This window comes from Tupaia chinensis, unplaced genomic scaffold, assembly GCF_000334495.1.
Source record: "Tupaia chinensis unplaced genomic scaffold, TupChi_1.0 Scaffold000184_1, whole genome shotgun sequence".
NCBI lineage: Eukaryota > Metazoa > Chordata > Mammalia > Scandentia > Tupaiidae > Tupaia > Tupaia belangeri.
Window position 1 is genome coordinate 5,118,672 of NW_006159659.1, and position 16,265 is coordinate 5,134,936.

Here is a 16,265-nt window from a genome sequence, read left to right on the forward strand (position 1 = left end):
GAGTACATGTGCCCTATAGTAAAAATCTCTCTAAAAAAAATTTTTTTTAGTCCATTCTCTAACATTTTAAATTTAGTATTGTCAAATGTAAAGTAAAGAACTAGCAACAACTTATCTGCAGAAAAGCATTTTTTAATAAAAGGTTATTTGACAAAAAAAAAAAAAAAGGAAAAGGAAAATAAGTGTATTAAGGGCACCCACCTGTGTTCAGATACCTCTAGCCTGGATCCCTGACCTTGAGTTTCCTTCATGCTCATTCTGCCACCTGGTGGCTTGGAATCTCTAAACCAGGCAGAGATCTACATTTAAGACTTATTTCCATTACCTATTTTTTCTTCCCTCCAAGTTTGCCCTCTTGCGGTTGAAAAAGATAAGCCAAATGAATTTCTTGGTCAGGTTTAAAAACCCAAGTGATTCAGTATATTAAGATCTACTAAGCTGCCAGACAATGAAAGATAAACACTGTATGTCCTCACTCAATATATACTGAAAGACTGCATTCTTGCAGAAATGGGAAGATTTGAAGACATAGAAATAGAAAAGACAACTGTAGATACCAGAGATTGCATAGGGGGTAGGAAGGATAGGAAGGATAAAAGGATCAGGAAAAAAGTGTTTAACACATACAAGAATGCAGGTAGATGGGACAAATAGATTGTTGAACAGCATGCCACAAATGAGTGAAAAAATGAACATTGCCAATCTTATGTAAATCTCAAATGTGGTGATCTTTGTTGAAAACAATGAATATAGTATTATCCTTTATTTCACTTTTGTATGCATGCTTTGAAAATCCATGTTGTGCTCCACAAGAAAGTATAACAATTAAATGTAAAGAAGAAATTATAAAATATATTTAAAAATTTGCCAAGTTCCCAGGACTAGCAGTTGGCGTAATGGCTATGTCGCTGGACTCCCACGTAGTCGACTGCAATTCGGATCCCAGACCCGGTAGCTTAAACTCATGCCAGGCGTGTGTGTGCGTGCCTAAGATCCCGAGAGGAGAATGAGGAGAAGGGATTGTGGCGTGGCCATCCCTCCTGGGGGGTGATTTCTCGCTTTCTAGCTCTCTGTCTCTTTCTTTCTGTGGCAAGCGCATGCTCCCTATAGCAAAAAAATAAACAAACAAACAAACAAAACTCTCCAAAAAAATTTAAAAATTGACCAAGTTCCCAAATAACCAATGATAACTAAACACACCTTAAGCAATATATATGTAGTATATGTACACATATATAATGCTTTGCATATTCTAAATGTTGATGTAACTAGTTTAATATAGTATATTTTCTTTTTTTTTAATGTATAATTTGCAGTTTAGTTTTTCCCAGGGGACAGTTCTTCAGGCCTTAAAGATTCAGCTCCTTACATGGACTTTGGTGGGGGGCGAGGGGTAGCACCCGCAGATCTAAATTGGAGTGAGGGTGTTCGGTCCTTCTGAGCTTCAGAATATCAGTTCCTGACTACCTTGCTATGAATGGTGCAACTCACACAGAAATGTAGCTTCACATACTGCCTGGGGAGCACATAGGCATCGAAGACACTTGCTTCAGAGATGTCCCGATGGCTGCAGCCCCTATTATGTTTGGGATGACAGACTTCTTAATAGCCTCTCCTTAAGCACCTGTCTGGGTGCAGTTCGTGCAGTGAACAGGCTGCACTTTGTGCAGTGAATAGGCTGCATGTGGCCAATGCCGTTTTTTGGCAAGGTCGTTGTTCCTTCTTTTCTTCGTACTTTTCTTATTACTTAGTGTTTCTGCTGAAATCTAGGGTGAGACAGGGTTTGTAGATTTCTTATCTATGGAACAAATTACCTATCTAATATAGTATATTTTCTAATATTCCTCCCCCAACATTATGATTATAGAATGCACTCAGGGACCAGCAGTTGGTGTAATGGCTATGTCGCTGAACTCCCACATAGTCGACCATGGTTCGAGTCCCGGACCCGGTGGCTTAAACTCATACTAGGTAATTGTGCATGCATGTCCAGAATCCAGAGAGAAGAACAGAGGAGAAGGGATTGTAGCGTGGCCATCCCTCCTGCGGGGTGATTTCTTGCTTTCTGTCTCTGTCTCTCTGTCTTTCTGGTGAGCACACACGCCCTATAGCAAAAACCTCTCCACAAAAAATTAATAATAAAATGCACTCAGGTTGATTTGTGACTCTTCGACTTAACCTGAAAATGTAGAAGAGGTAGAAGTTCAGGCACATCCCACTCATTTCGTTAAATAAATACATAGTGAGCCTCCTTTGTGCCTTACATTGTCCCAAGCATTAGGACTACAGCAGAGAATAAAACCATAATAACAATCTGTACCTCATTCTCGTGGGGTGGGGCAGGGCAGTTAAAATGAATGAACCAAAGTTATACAATTGATCTGAATACATTTCTTAATCTTACTGCTGTAGTGGGAAAACATTGCATTAACACAGTTAAATGGGCTAGTCCCAGGGCCCAGTGGTTAAGGGACCCAAATTACACATGGGTAATGGAGTAGTTCAAATCCCAGACCTGGCATCTTTGTGAAAACATGTCTCATATGTGTGCTTGCCCAAAGTCCCAACAGAAGGGAGAAATAGAGGAGAAAGGATTGCAGCAGGACCGTTCCCCATTGGGCATGTCTTCTCCTGCTCCCTCTCTTTCTCTGGCAAGTGTACAGGCCTTCTAACAATTTACAAAAAGGTAAAACAGTTATAAAATATGTTAAATGTGCAGAACAACATTACATACATATGTATGTGTATTATGTATATGTTTCTTAAGCTATATTTATTGCATAAATAGGTAAGAGGTATGTGTCTAACAACCAGCTTTCTTTCTTTTGAGAGGTTTTTGTTATGGGGCACATGCACTCACCAGAGAGAGAGAGACAGAGAGACAGAAAGCGAGAAATTATCCCTCCACAATCCCTTCTCCTCCATTCTCCTCTCGGGATCATGGGCACACATGCACACACGCCCGGCATGAGTTTAAGCCACCGGGTCCGGGACTCAAACCACGGTCGACTACATGGGACATAGCCATTATGCTAACTGCTGGTCCCTTAACAACCAGCTTTCTGAAAGAAACAGAGGAACGCTAATTCATAGCATTTGGTGATTTTAATAATATAAATTTTCTTATCATGGCTGATTCCAAGCTATCAATGGTGTAGTAACTTGTTCACAAATTTTCTGAATTATATTATTATTTTAGGTTGTTTTGTTTTGTTTTTGGCCATAGGGCACATGCACTCACAGAGATAGACAGCGAGAAATAGAGGGAGAAGGAAAGTAAGAAATCACCCCCATGGGGGAATGGCCACACCATAATCCTTTCTCCTCCCATCTCCTCTTGAGATTTTGGGCACACATGCATACAAGCCTGGAATGCTTTTTTCTTTTCTCTTTTTTGAGAGATTTTTGCTAGAGGGAGCATGTGCTCACCAGAGACATAAAAAGACACAAAGCAAAAAATCACCCTCTGAGGGGATAGCGACCCCCTAATTCCTTCTCCATTCTCTTCTCAGGATTTTGCGCACACACACATGTGCCTGCAGTGAGTTTCAAGCCACCAGTCCAGTACTTGAACCACGGTTGACCATGAGGGAGTCCAGTGCCTTAACCAATATGCCATATCCTGGACCCTCTAGCATATTTTTCAAGCCACCAGGTCTGGGACTTGAACTGCAGAGTTGGTCACATGGGATCCAGCACCCCAACCACCATGACACCTACTGGCCCCCAAAATTCCTGAAATGTTAAAAAACAGCCATGGTGAGCCCATATGAACAAGCTCCAACACACCACTGCTGGATGGGTTAGCCTGTCTAAAAGCAGGAACGAGTCCCTCAGAATAGGAGGAAAGCATCAGCAGTTAGATAGAACTGCTAGTTGGTGAGTCTCTCTGTCTCTCTGTCTCTCTCTGTCTCTCTGGCAAGTGCATGCACTTTATAGCAAAAGCAAAAAAAAAAAAAGGAAGAAGAAAAAGACTCTCTAAATAAAGAAAGAGAGAGAGAGAAAGAGAGAGAGAGAGAGAAAGGGAGAAAGCACCCATAAAATAAACCATAGAAACAGCAAAAGAGGAGGTACAACCTATAGTGAGGAAACATGGTGAGTGGTAACATTTGAAGATATGAAATTCAAAGGTAAACTTTTTTCAAGATTTAGGGAGCGGCTGGCTCTGTGGAGCCATGATAATGTACTACTAAGAGCAACTACAATAGATCCCACGTGGTGACTATGATTCAAATCTCTGGCCCAGTAAGCCTGAGATTTGCCACTAGGCACATGCACATTTGTACCCAAGGAGTAGTGGGGAGGGCAGATGGAGAAAGGGAATCAGGTGCGATTAGATCCTGTGGACGGTGCACATCCCTCTCTCTCTTACTCTCATGTGCATGCATGTTCTCTATCATGAATAAAGAAAAAACTGTTAAAGAAGTAATGGACAGGTCAGCCAGTGGTGTAATGGTTAAGGTGCCAGACCCCCACATTGCCAACCATGATTCAAATCTTAGACCTGGTGGCTTGCTTTCTCACTTTTTGTCTCTCTCTCTCTCTCTGGTGAGTGTACATGCCTGATAGCAAATTTTAAATGCGTAAGTAGCATGAAATAAATATTTTTAAAAAAAGATTTAGGGACCAGCAGGTGGCACAGAGGTTGGGGCAGCAGGGTCCCACATGGCCAACTGAGCAGTCCTGGACCTGGCAGCTTGAAAAATCACACCGGATGCATGCGTGTGTGTGCCCAAAATCCAAGAGGAAAGTGGAAGGGAAGGGTTTGTGGCATGGCCATCCTCCCTGGGGGCCGTGTGTGTGTGTGTGTGTGTGTGTAATTTCTCACTTTCTGTGTGTGTGTGTGTGTGTGTGTGTGTGTGTGTGTCTGGTGAGCACACACGCCTGTGTTTGGGCTGGTGAACCCCACCGCCCCAAAACAAAAATTAAAAAGTAAAAAAAAAAAAAAAATAGAGATGAAGAATTGCTTGCAAGCAGCATTAAGAAGGAAGGAAGTCCCCTACTGCACCCACAATCTCAACGGTACTGGAAAACACAGTCTATCTGAGAGCGCTACAGGAGAAGCAGTGCCTTCAAGGCTTCAAGGCAGAGCGAGGGATTCGGAGCCTGACCACTCTTTGCGATCAGGGACCATCCTATACACTACAGGATGTTCAGCAGCAATCCTGTCCTCTACCCACAAGATACCAGCTGCATCATCTCCAGGTGTGATAGCTAAAAGTATCCTCAGACATTTTCAAATGTCTTCTAGAGAGAGGACATTTTATTCCAGCCGAGAACCTCTGGGTTAGAACAAGAAGGTGAAGGAAATATTCAAAGGAAAAATTTTAAATACAGGAGATTCTGAGGTTGATTATCCATGAGTCTAAGAAGACAAACTGGAAAAGTTAGGTATAAAATTGGGCTGATAGTTCTCTGCACCCCTCAAATTTTATCACTTTGGCAGGTGACAGGTCAAAGTAAGTCCTACCAAGGTGTTTGAAGATGCTGTGAATTTTCTGTTTTCTCTAAGAGAGTTTCTGTTCCTAAAGTAAGTTTCTTTTCCTTCTTCCCTTTTCTTTCTCTATCTTCCTTTCTTTCCCCTAACATTACACATGTGAGGTCATGTAATATTTTTCTTTCTGTGTCCACTGTTTTTTTTTTAACAGTGGACCACACTTTCATTTATTCACATTGTCAATTTATGAACAAGATGCTGCCCCCCCCCCATGCAGTGAGATCATTCTCAGTCTGCCATAACATGTGGTCACAGAGCGTCACCTTGAAAATGTGGCATTTCGAGCTTTAGTCAGGGTAGATCACTCCTTTTTCACTTTCACAATTTTTACATTGCTGCCAGTTTTCTCAGCGCTTGCTTTGGATTCCGCCTTCAGTGCATCTCTCACGGCCTTTGCACAGATCTGGGAGTACCAGATGTAGCTGAGTCCCGCCTGTCGCCAGTACGCCACTATGATGTCGTGAGAGGGCAGCAGTCGGGCTGAGTCGCAAGGACGCCTTCAATGTCGGCTCCTGTGTCCACTGTTTTTGACTTAGAATAATGTCCTCTGTGTTTATCCACATTGTGGCAAATGGCAGAACACCCTTTTATAAGGCTGAATAATATTCCTGTGTGTGTGTGTGTGCGTGTGTGTATTCACATACCACAGTTACCTTACCCATTTATCTATTGATGAACACTAAGGTTGATTCCATATCTTGGCTATTATGAATAATGCTGCAATAAAGACAAGAGTTCAGATAACCTTATGAGGCAGTGGTTTCATTTCCTTTGGGTATACATCCAGGAGAGGGGTTGCTGGATCATATGGAAATTCTATTATGTTTTCCGCAATGGCTGTATCCACCAAAAGTGCACAAGGATTCCCTTTTCTCCACACCCTTGCCAACATTTCTTATGTTTTTGATAATTGCCATTCTAACAGGTATGAGCTGATAACTGATTATGGTTTTGCTTAGCATTTCTCTGATGAGTCCAGCGACACTGAGCATCTTTTTATATACCTGGTGGCCATTTTTATGTCTTCTTTAAAGAAATAAATAATCAGGGCCAGCAGCTGGCATAAGGGCTATGTCGCTGGACTCCCATGTAGTCAACCACGGTTCGAGTCCCGGACCTGGTGGCTTAAACTCATGCCGGGCACGTGTGCGTGCATGCCCAGGATCCCGAGAGGAGAATGGAGGAGAATAGAGGAGAAGGGATTGTGGCGTGGCCATCCCCCCAGGGGGTGATTTCTCGCTTTCTGTCTCTCTGTCTCTGTCTGTCTGGTGAGCGCACGCGCCCTATAGCAAAAACCTCTCCAAAAAAAAGAAAGAAAGAAAGAAAGAAATAATCAGATCCTTTGTTCATTTTTTCATTGGGTTATTTGTCTTGTTTGTTTTCTGTTGAGTTTTGTGAGTTTGACATTGCTCTCCTTGATGTCACTTTCACACTGTGATGGTTGAACTGTTGTGCCCATATGATGGGAGCAGTAAATTAACAGTCTAGCTATTCTTGTAGCTCTTAAGATTTAAGCTCCTCATGAGTACGTGTCCAAAAGACAGTGATAAAATCCCATTGACACATAGACAGATAATAGATAAGATGATAGGTGATTGATAGATGATAGATGAGATTGATGATTCTTAGATGATGATAGATGATTGATGAATGACAGGTAGATAGATAGATAAATAGAGAGATGATTGATTAAAGAGAGAGAAAGAGAGAGGCTGAGAGATGAAAGGAGAATTATTAGAAGAATTAGCTTGTACAACATACAGAGGCTGAGAAGTCCCATGACAGGCCATCAGGAAGCTGGAGACCCAGGGGTTCTGGTAGCCTCAAAACCAAAGAAACTAATAGTATAATTTTCAGAGGCTAAAATCTCGATAATCCAAGGAACTGGGGAGACTCACTCTTAAGTCTGAGGGTTCAAAGCCAGGAGAACCTGTAGCTCTGATATCAAAGGGCAGAAGAAAAAGAATGTCCCAGCACCAGCAATGAATGAGGAAATTGCCTTACTATGAAAATGGCAATTAAGGGAAAGAATCAAGTATTTATGCTTTCTAGCAGGAACTATATTAGAGTAGTCTAATAACCTCTAGTGGAATAAAGTCCTTTATTTTTTTTCCTTTTTACCAACCAAGACTTTAATTATGAAATTGAATTGACATAAAATCACTTTAAGAAAGCTCTTTTTAAAAACTATTATTTGGGGGCCAGTAGGTGGCATGGTGGTTAAGGTGCTGGACACTCTCACATGGCCAACCACAGTTCAAGTCCTGGACCTGGTGGCTTGCTTTCTGATTTCCCCTCTCTGTCTCTCTCTCTGGTCAAATTAAAATAAATGAATGAATAAATAAAATAAAATAAAATAAAATAAAATAAATAATTGTTTTGAAAAAAGTATTATTGGGACTAGCAGTTGGCATAATGGCTATGTCGCTAGACTCCATGTTGTCAACCATGGTTTGAGTCCCAGACCCGGTGGCTTAAACTCATGCCAGGCACATGTGCGTGCGTGCCCAAGATCCTGAGAGGAGAATGAAGGAGAAAGGATTGCGGTGTGGCCATCCCCCTGTGGGAGTTATTTCTCTCTTTCTGTCTCTCTGTCTGTCTCTCTGGGGAGTGCACGCGCCCTATAGCAAAAACCTCTCAAAAAAAAAAAATTATTTTGGAGCCCAGCAGGTGGCGTGTTGGCTAAGGTGCTGGACACTCCCACATGATCAACCACGATTCAAGTCCCAGACCTGGTGGCTTGCTTTCTAACCTTCCCTCTCTCTCTGTCCCTCTGTGTGTCTTTCTCTGGTCAAATTAAAAAAAAATAAATAAAAATAAATAAAAAAAAGACTGAATAAATAAAATTAAAATAAATATTTTTAAAAACTATTATTTTAACAGAAGATTGCCATTGATGAATGTGGGATTAAGAATAGAGTTGGAAGCCAGCAGGTGGTGTGGTGTTTCATGGACTCTATACACCAACTCTGCAGTTCAAATTTCAGAACTGGTGGCTTGAAAAATACACTGGGCATGCGTGCACTTGTGGCCAAAATCCCAAGAGAAGAATGGAGGAGAGGCATGGCCACCCCCCCACCACCACTGTGGGTGATTTCTCACTTTCTGTTTCTGTCTCTCTCTGCCAGTGCACATACTCTATAAATATTTTTAAAAAGAAAATGAAAAAGAAAAAAAAAAGGAATAAAATTAGAAAGTCACCATTTTTAATTAAACAGCTTATTCAGGCAGATTTTCAAAGGATACTGTACCCGCTTGATGGGAAACTAGAGTTTTGTTGTTTATTTGCTTTTTGCTATAGGGCATATGCACTCTTTGGAGACAGAGAGACAAAGAGAGAGACAGAACGTGAGAACTGCCCCCTGGGGGGAATGGTCATAGTATAATCCCTTCTCCATTCTCCCTTGGGACTCGGCAAACACACACACACACACACACACGCACACGCGCGCGCACACACACACACATACACAGGCCTGGCATGTTTTTCACTTTACCAATTCCAAGACTCAAACCTTGCAGTTGGTTATGTGGGATCAAGCCATCTTAACTTCCATAACAGCTGCTGGCCCAGGAAACTAGATATTAGGATGGTGTGGGGAATCTGTCTCTGCTGGGAGAAATGTTGTTTGGTAGGGGAGGGACTTATGTGTCACACCCTTGGTCCAGTGATTTGTCTTGGCAGCATACTGGTGTCTCCAGATATATAACATCACCCATGAAGTATTTTTGCCAAAAATGTTTAACTTGAATCTAATCAAGCTTTTAGACCTAATGACCAGTTTTTAGGAAATAGAGAAAATACAGAAGCAATTTAAATGACTTCAGGAAACCATCAGACACAGGTAACATAAGGTGGGGAACAGTGCAGGTCTACTGACCAGGTTGTTCTAATGAGTTGAGCCATTTTAAAAATAAGGAAGAAAGAAGGAAATAAAGAAAGATACACAGAGCAAGAAAGACAGGGAGACAGAGAGAGGTAAAAAAAAAAAAAAAGGGAGCATCTTGGATTAAAAGAAATTTAAGAGATAAACAAGCAAATGCATTCAAGGTGCTCCGTTAGATCTAGGCTTCAACATAAAAATTGTTCCAATAAAGGAGCAGCAGTTGGCATGGTAGTTAGGGCACTGAACTCCCACATGGCTGACTAAAGTTCCAGATCTGGCAGTTTCCAGTTCGAGTTCCAGATCTGGCAGTTTCCTTTCTCACTTTCTCTTTCTCATTCTGGTGAGCACATGTGCCCTATAGCAAATTAAAAATAATAAGTAAAATTAAATAATTATTTTAAAAAATGTAAATAGCAGGGCCAGCAGGTGGCGTGGTGGCTGAGGCACTGGACTCCCACATGGTTGAGTCCTGGACCAAGTGGCTTTGAAATTAAGCTGGGGATATATTTGTTTTTGTGTACCCCAATATTTTGAGAGGAAAATGGAGGAGAAGAGATTGAGGCGTGGCCATCCCCTCAGGGGGTGATTTCCCACTTTTCCTCTCTCATCTCTCTCTGTCTCCAGTGAAAACACACCTTACAGCAAACTTAAAAAAATAAAATAGTAAATGACATTTTAGGAACAAGAGTGGGAATTTGAATACATACTAAATGTTAGGTAGTATTAGGGAATTATTGTTAATTTTTAGGGTGATGATGCTATTACAGAAAATAATACTGTGGTTATGTAGAAAAAGTAAAGAATCATGCAATATCAGAATATTTCCATTTAATGAAAGCACTTTGGTATTGGGGCTGGCAGGTGGTGTGATGGCTAAATTGCTGGACTTCCACATAGCGGACTGTGGTTCAAGTCCCAGATCTGAAAAGCAGCTTGCTTTCTCACTTTCCCTTTCTCTGTCTCTCTCTGGTCAAATTAAAAATAATAATTATAATAATAAAATAAATAAGTTTGTAAAAAGAACACTTTGACATTATACTAACCTCTCTATTTTGTGCACATGTTTACGGCAAAAGCTTAAACTTTGTATGTTAAAAAAAATACTGCATTGCAAGACAATGATCTTTTGGATTAGCCTGCTTTATTGTCAAATCATTAATACAAATTGTTCTTTGTATTTACTTTTACTTTTATGAAAGAGAATACAATGTCAACACTTCATTACTTGGTTAAAGTGAGCAATTGTGGGCCAGTAGGTAGCTCAGTGGTTAAGGTGCTGGACTCCCACATGGCCAAGCACGGTTCAAAAACCTGGACCCGGTGGCTTGAAAATTGCCTGGGTGTATGTGCGTGCATGACCAAAATGCCAGGAGGAGAGTGGAAGAGAACAGATTGTAGTGTGGCCATTGCCCCTGAGGGAGGTGATTTCTCACTTTCCCTCTCCCTGGCGAACTAGTGAACACACACACTTAGGATGAGAACCTAAAAAAAAAAAAAAGCAAGCTGTGAGTTATTGGATAGCTGTGAGTTTTTGGATTTTAAACTTGGGCCTGCTCTTTTTTTTTTTTTTTTAAACTTCCTCTCTTCCTTCTTTTCTTCCTTTCAATGATATGGATCCTGCTTGCTATCTAACTCTACTTCTTTTATTTATTTAATTCCGTTTATTGTTTATTTATTTTTTCTTTTTTTGGAGAGGTTTTTTTTTTTTTTTTTGCTATAGGGCGCGTGCGCTCACCAGACAGAGAGTGACAGAGAGACAGAAAGCGAGAAATCACCCCCCAGGGAGGATGGCCATGTCGCAATCCCTTCTCCTCCATTCTCCTCTTGGGATCTTGGGCACGCACACACACGCGCCCGGCGTGAGTTTAAGCCACCGGGTCCGGGACTTGAACCGTGGTCGACTACGTGGGAGTCCAGCAACATAGCCATTATGCTAACTGCTGGTCCCCCATATTTTTTTTTTATTTGACCAGAAACAGAGAGAGAGAGAAAGGGTAAGTGAGAAAGCAAGCCAGCTGGTCCAGGACTAGAACCGCAGTTGGCCATGTGAGAATCCAGCGCTTTTAATCACCATCAGCTTTCTGGCCTCTCTAACTCTACTTCTAAAAGCTGCCTGCAAACAGAAAGTACTGACACCTGTTCCACTTTTGTAAATCACCTGCTTTAACAGATTGCTGGTCTCCGTAGGAACTGGGAAAGGTAACGCAGCTATTTTGCAACTTTTTCATTTTCCTTTGTAAAACCTGTGAACCCTGACTCTACAACTCCTGTAACTTCTGCAAGGCGAACCCAGACTTTGGAGTACAAATTCCTCTGGGTCCATTGGTGCAATAAACCTGAGTTCTCCTACTCTCTGAGTGGTGCTTGGTTTCTTGGTGGTCTGTTTTCTGCAACATCATGGGAGAGAAGGGCAGGGCCCACAGCAGGGTCTTGCCATGATGTGATCCCATCATTCTCCCAGTCAGGTAAGATCACAGCCATGCCAGTGGGTGATGCTGATGTGTTTCAGCAGATCCAGGATCCAAATTCCAAGCCTTCCAAGGCTCTCATGTCTTGCAGCTATGCCCTACTGCTTGCACCACTGCAGCCGGGCCTTGAACTCATTATCTGTAATGCCAATGGCTTGCAGGGAGGCATTGAAACCTAATGATTAGGAGTGTTAATCTACCCTGGTTCAAAATTCAATTCTACCTTGTACCATCTGTCTGACTCATCTTGCACAAGTCACTTATAAGTTAGACATTACTAAACTTAGCTTAAGTTTTCTTATCTATAAAACGGAAGTGATAATATTAACTATTCTTTAGGATATTTGGCCAATAAATGAGATAAACTATGTAGAACACTTAACACAGTCTCTAGCCCATAACAAGGATTTAACAGTATTATCACTGTATATAACACTGGGTAAGCTGTTTGAGACTTCTTTCTCTGTAAAACCAAATAATTAGATGAGACTCTTTCTTCTTTTTCTTTTACTGTAAGGTGTGTGTGCTTGCCAAAGAGAGACAGAAAACAAGAAATCACTCCCCATGGGGATGGCGATGCTGCAATTCCTTCTCCTCCATTCTCTTGAGATTTTGGGGCTGCTCGCACATGTGCCCGGTGTGAGTTTTGTTTTTGTTTTTAATCATTTGTTAATTTATTTTTACATTTTCCCACAAACATTTACACATCAAAAAATTTTTGCTCCATACTCTATGGTTCTTGACAGTTAACAACTTTCGAAATTTCAAAAAATTGAATTTTAAAGATAACACTGAAAATATTTGTTATAATTTGTGACTCTATAACAGAGACAGTATGTTTTTAAATATTTTTGAGAAACTATTTACATGTCTGCTACTCAAACTGTTGCAAAGCAAACACTCAGCACACAAGTCACATATAAACCTCAATTCAGCCCTGCCTACCTAGTATTCTGTGATATACCATCTGCTAGCAAAGATCAGTCTCTTTTTCTTCTTTCAAAGTCTTCCTCAAGGTAATTCTCTGCTTGTGGCTGCTCTTTTGCAATCTCTACTGATTACAATGCTGAGTTGGAAAAGACCAGGTTATTTTATGGCACAAATTCTTTCATATAGTTTCTATAATCCTCTCTGCCAGACAGAACTGTTTAGGGTGCCAGGCCATCCTCCCAAGAGCTTCTGTTGGCTTACTTGAGATCTACCTTAGTTCCATAACTTTCTGATTTAATTTTCAGATATGATGTTCCAGTCAAAGCCCTGTCCAGTAATGAGTATTTCCAATTTCTGATTCAAGGCAACAGGTATTATTGACCTTATGCAAATAACCATTCTGCTACAAATAATACTCCCAAATATTTTCCAAATCCAGAGGGGTCAGGAAGGGAGAAAAGCTTGTTTCCATTTAAAGAAACAAACAACAAGAAAAAAAAAACATTTTAACAAATTGCTGAACCTATGAACAGCTCAAAAGAAAGCAAAACCCTACACTGGGAAAACAAAGCATAGTAAAAAAAAATAAGTAATGTTTTACTCACAAGTCATAAAATTCTATTTCACCAGTTCAGTCTTATATAATTAATGTCTCTTCTGCAGTGTTACTGTGGTCCGATCTTTCCATTTAAATCCTGGAAGTAAACATTCAATGTTATTTTTGATATTTCTTGTCCCTAGCATGAAGTTGGTCATTTTCTTGGTTGCTTTTTGTTCTCTTATTTCTGTATGTGTGTCTTTAGTTTTCATGGTAAAGCACTCCTTTCAGAACTTCTTGAAGAGCTGTTCTGGTATTGGCAAATTATTTCAGGTTTTGTTTATCTGAGAATGTTTTTGTATTTTCTTCCCATGTGAAGCAGAATCTCACTGGGTATAGTATCTTGTTTGAAACTTTTTTTGTAGATTTTAAGTCTGAAATATTCTTTTTAATTTTTTTAAACTTTATTTATTTATTTATTTATTTATTTATTTATTTATTTATTTTTATTTGACCAGAGAGGGGCAGAGTCTTGTATTCTTTCTGATGAGAGGTCTGATGTTAGCCTGATGCGAAAACCTTTATAAATAACCTGATGTTTCTCTCTTGCCAATTTTAGTATCATGTCTTTCTCTGTGGTTTTGGCCAATCTGGCTATGATGTGACTTGGAGAAGATCTTCTTGAGTTGATTCTATTACGGGTCCTTTTTATATCTTGGGTCTGGATATTTGAATGCCTCTCTAGATTTGGAAAGTTTCTTCCAGGATTTCATGGAATAGATTATCAACGCCCTTAATAGTTTCTTCAACTCCTGAGATACCAGTTATCCAAATGTTTGGGCGCTTAATGGTATCCATTATTTCTCATATAGTATTCTCATTTTTGGGGGGTTATTTTCTCAGTTTTTTTGGTTATTCTTTCTAGGTCAGAGGTTTTGTCTTCAACATCCAAGATTCAGTCTTCTGCATGGATTAATCTGCTTTGAATACTTCCAAGGGAGGTTTTGATTTCCTGTATTGCAACCATCAAATCTAATAGCTCCATCTGATTCTTTTTTATGGTGTCTATTTCCTCTTTCAGACTGTGAAAGAACTTCCTCACCTCCTGGAACTCATCTCTTTTCTCCTGCATCATATAGAGTTCATTGTCTCTCAGCTCTTGCATCTCGTTTAGTTTTGTCACTATGAATATACTGAATTCTCTATTGGACACTTTCACTAGTTCCATTGTACTATCTGTGGATGATAAAGGATTGTTTATTCCCCTTAGGGGAGAAATATTTTCTTGGTTTCTCATATTTCTTGTGCCTCTGCGGTAGTTTCTGGTCATTCTGTGACAAAATCTTTCCTCTACTGTGTTTTGCCATGTGGTATCCACAGAAATATTTTCAATTCAGATTTATAAAAAGGAGTTTCTTCCTTAAGGCAGGAGGTTAAATAAGCGTTAAAGATTTCAATGATCCTGTCTCAGTGTTTCAGGGGTCTAGAAGACGCGGTTTAGAGCATTGCTTCAGTCTCCTTGGTCCCTGAATGCACCAGGACACACCTCGGCTTTAAAACGACTTCTGTCTCATTGTTTTGGGGGTCTTCCCAGAGTGAGCTTTATGCCGCCAGGTCTGGGACTTGACCCATGGTTGACTACATGAGAGTCCAGTGATGTAACCATCATGCCTTATGCTGGTCCCTCTTTTTTTTCCTTTTAAGGTTTTGCCATGGAGTATGTGTGCTCATCAGAGAGACAGAGAGAGACAATGAAAGGCAAAGTGAGGAAATCACCCCTCAGGGAGGAAGGTACACTACGATCCCTCTGGAATTTTGGGCACATAAACGCACCCAGCATAAGTTTTAAGCCACTGGATCATCCGGGGCTCAAACCAGTCAGTCATGTGGGAGTCCAGCACCTTAAGTACTATGCCACCTGTGAGCCCCAGGTAAGATTTATAAGCTTATTCCCATCTTTATATATTGTAAGTGACTCCTCCTCCTTGAGCCATCCTTTATGCACACAGAACAAGAGCACTGGAGATATTTCTATTTTTGATGTGTCTGTTCACACAGAATCATTTTCTAAACTTCCAGTAGCATAGACCTGAACAGGGTAGTTAAATAGCCAAAACTCCTCACCCACTATGAGTGAAAGGTTTAGCTTTGGGCCAAGAAAGATGCTTTATTTATTTATTTTTTAAATAATTGTTTAATTTATTTATTATTATTCAATTTGACCAGAGAGAGATGAGAGAGAGAGAGAAAGCAAGCTGTCAAGTCTGGGACTTGAACCACAGTCAACCATATGGGAGATCAGCGTCCTACACATTATGCCATCTGCCAGCCCCAAGAAAGATGCTTTACATATTCATATTTTCAATTTCTCTCAAGGTCTGCCTGAGTATTGATATTCTATTAATTAAATACACATAAAATGATTAATACAAAGATGGTATAGTTGATACCATGATAGAGATTAGGTCACGGGGACTAGCAGGTGGTGTAGTAGCTAAGGGACTGGATTCCACATGGTCTATCATGGTTTGAGACCTGGACCCGGTGGCTTGAAGATCACTCAGGGCATGTGCCTATGCATGTCCAAAATCCCAGGAGGAGAATGGAGGAGAAGGGACTGTGGAGTGGCCATTCCCCTTGGGGATGATTTCTTACTTTTCCTCTCATCGTCTCTCTCTGTCACTCTCCTGCAAGCACATGTGCCCTCTGGTAAACACCTTAAAAAAAAAAGATTAGATCATGAAGATGATAACAAGGGAGCTGGCTCTATGGTGCAGTGAAAATGCACCACTCAAGAGAAACTAGATTTCACATGGCAACCAGATTGAATCTCAGCCTGGTTGTACTGAAACAGAGCAGCCGCACATGCAAATGCCCAAGATCCAAAAGGCTGGAGGACCAGAGGAAAAGATTATGGTGTGTCCAGACCCTGTGGAATATATTCA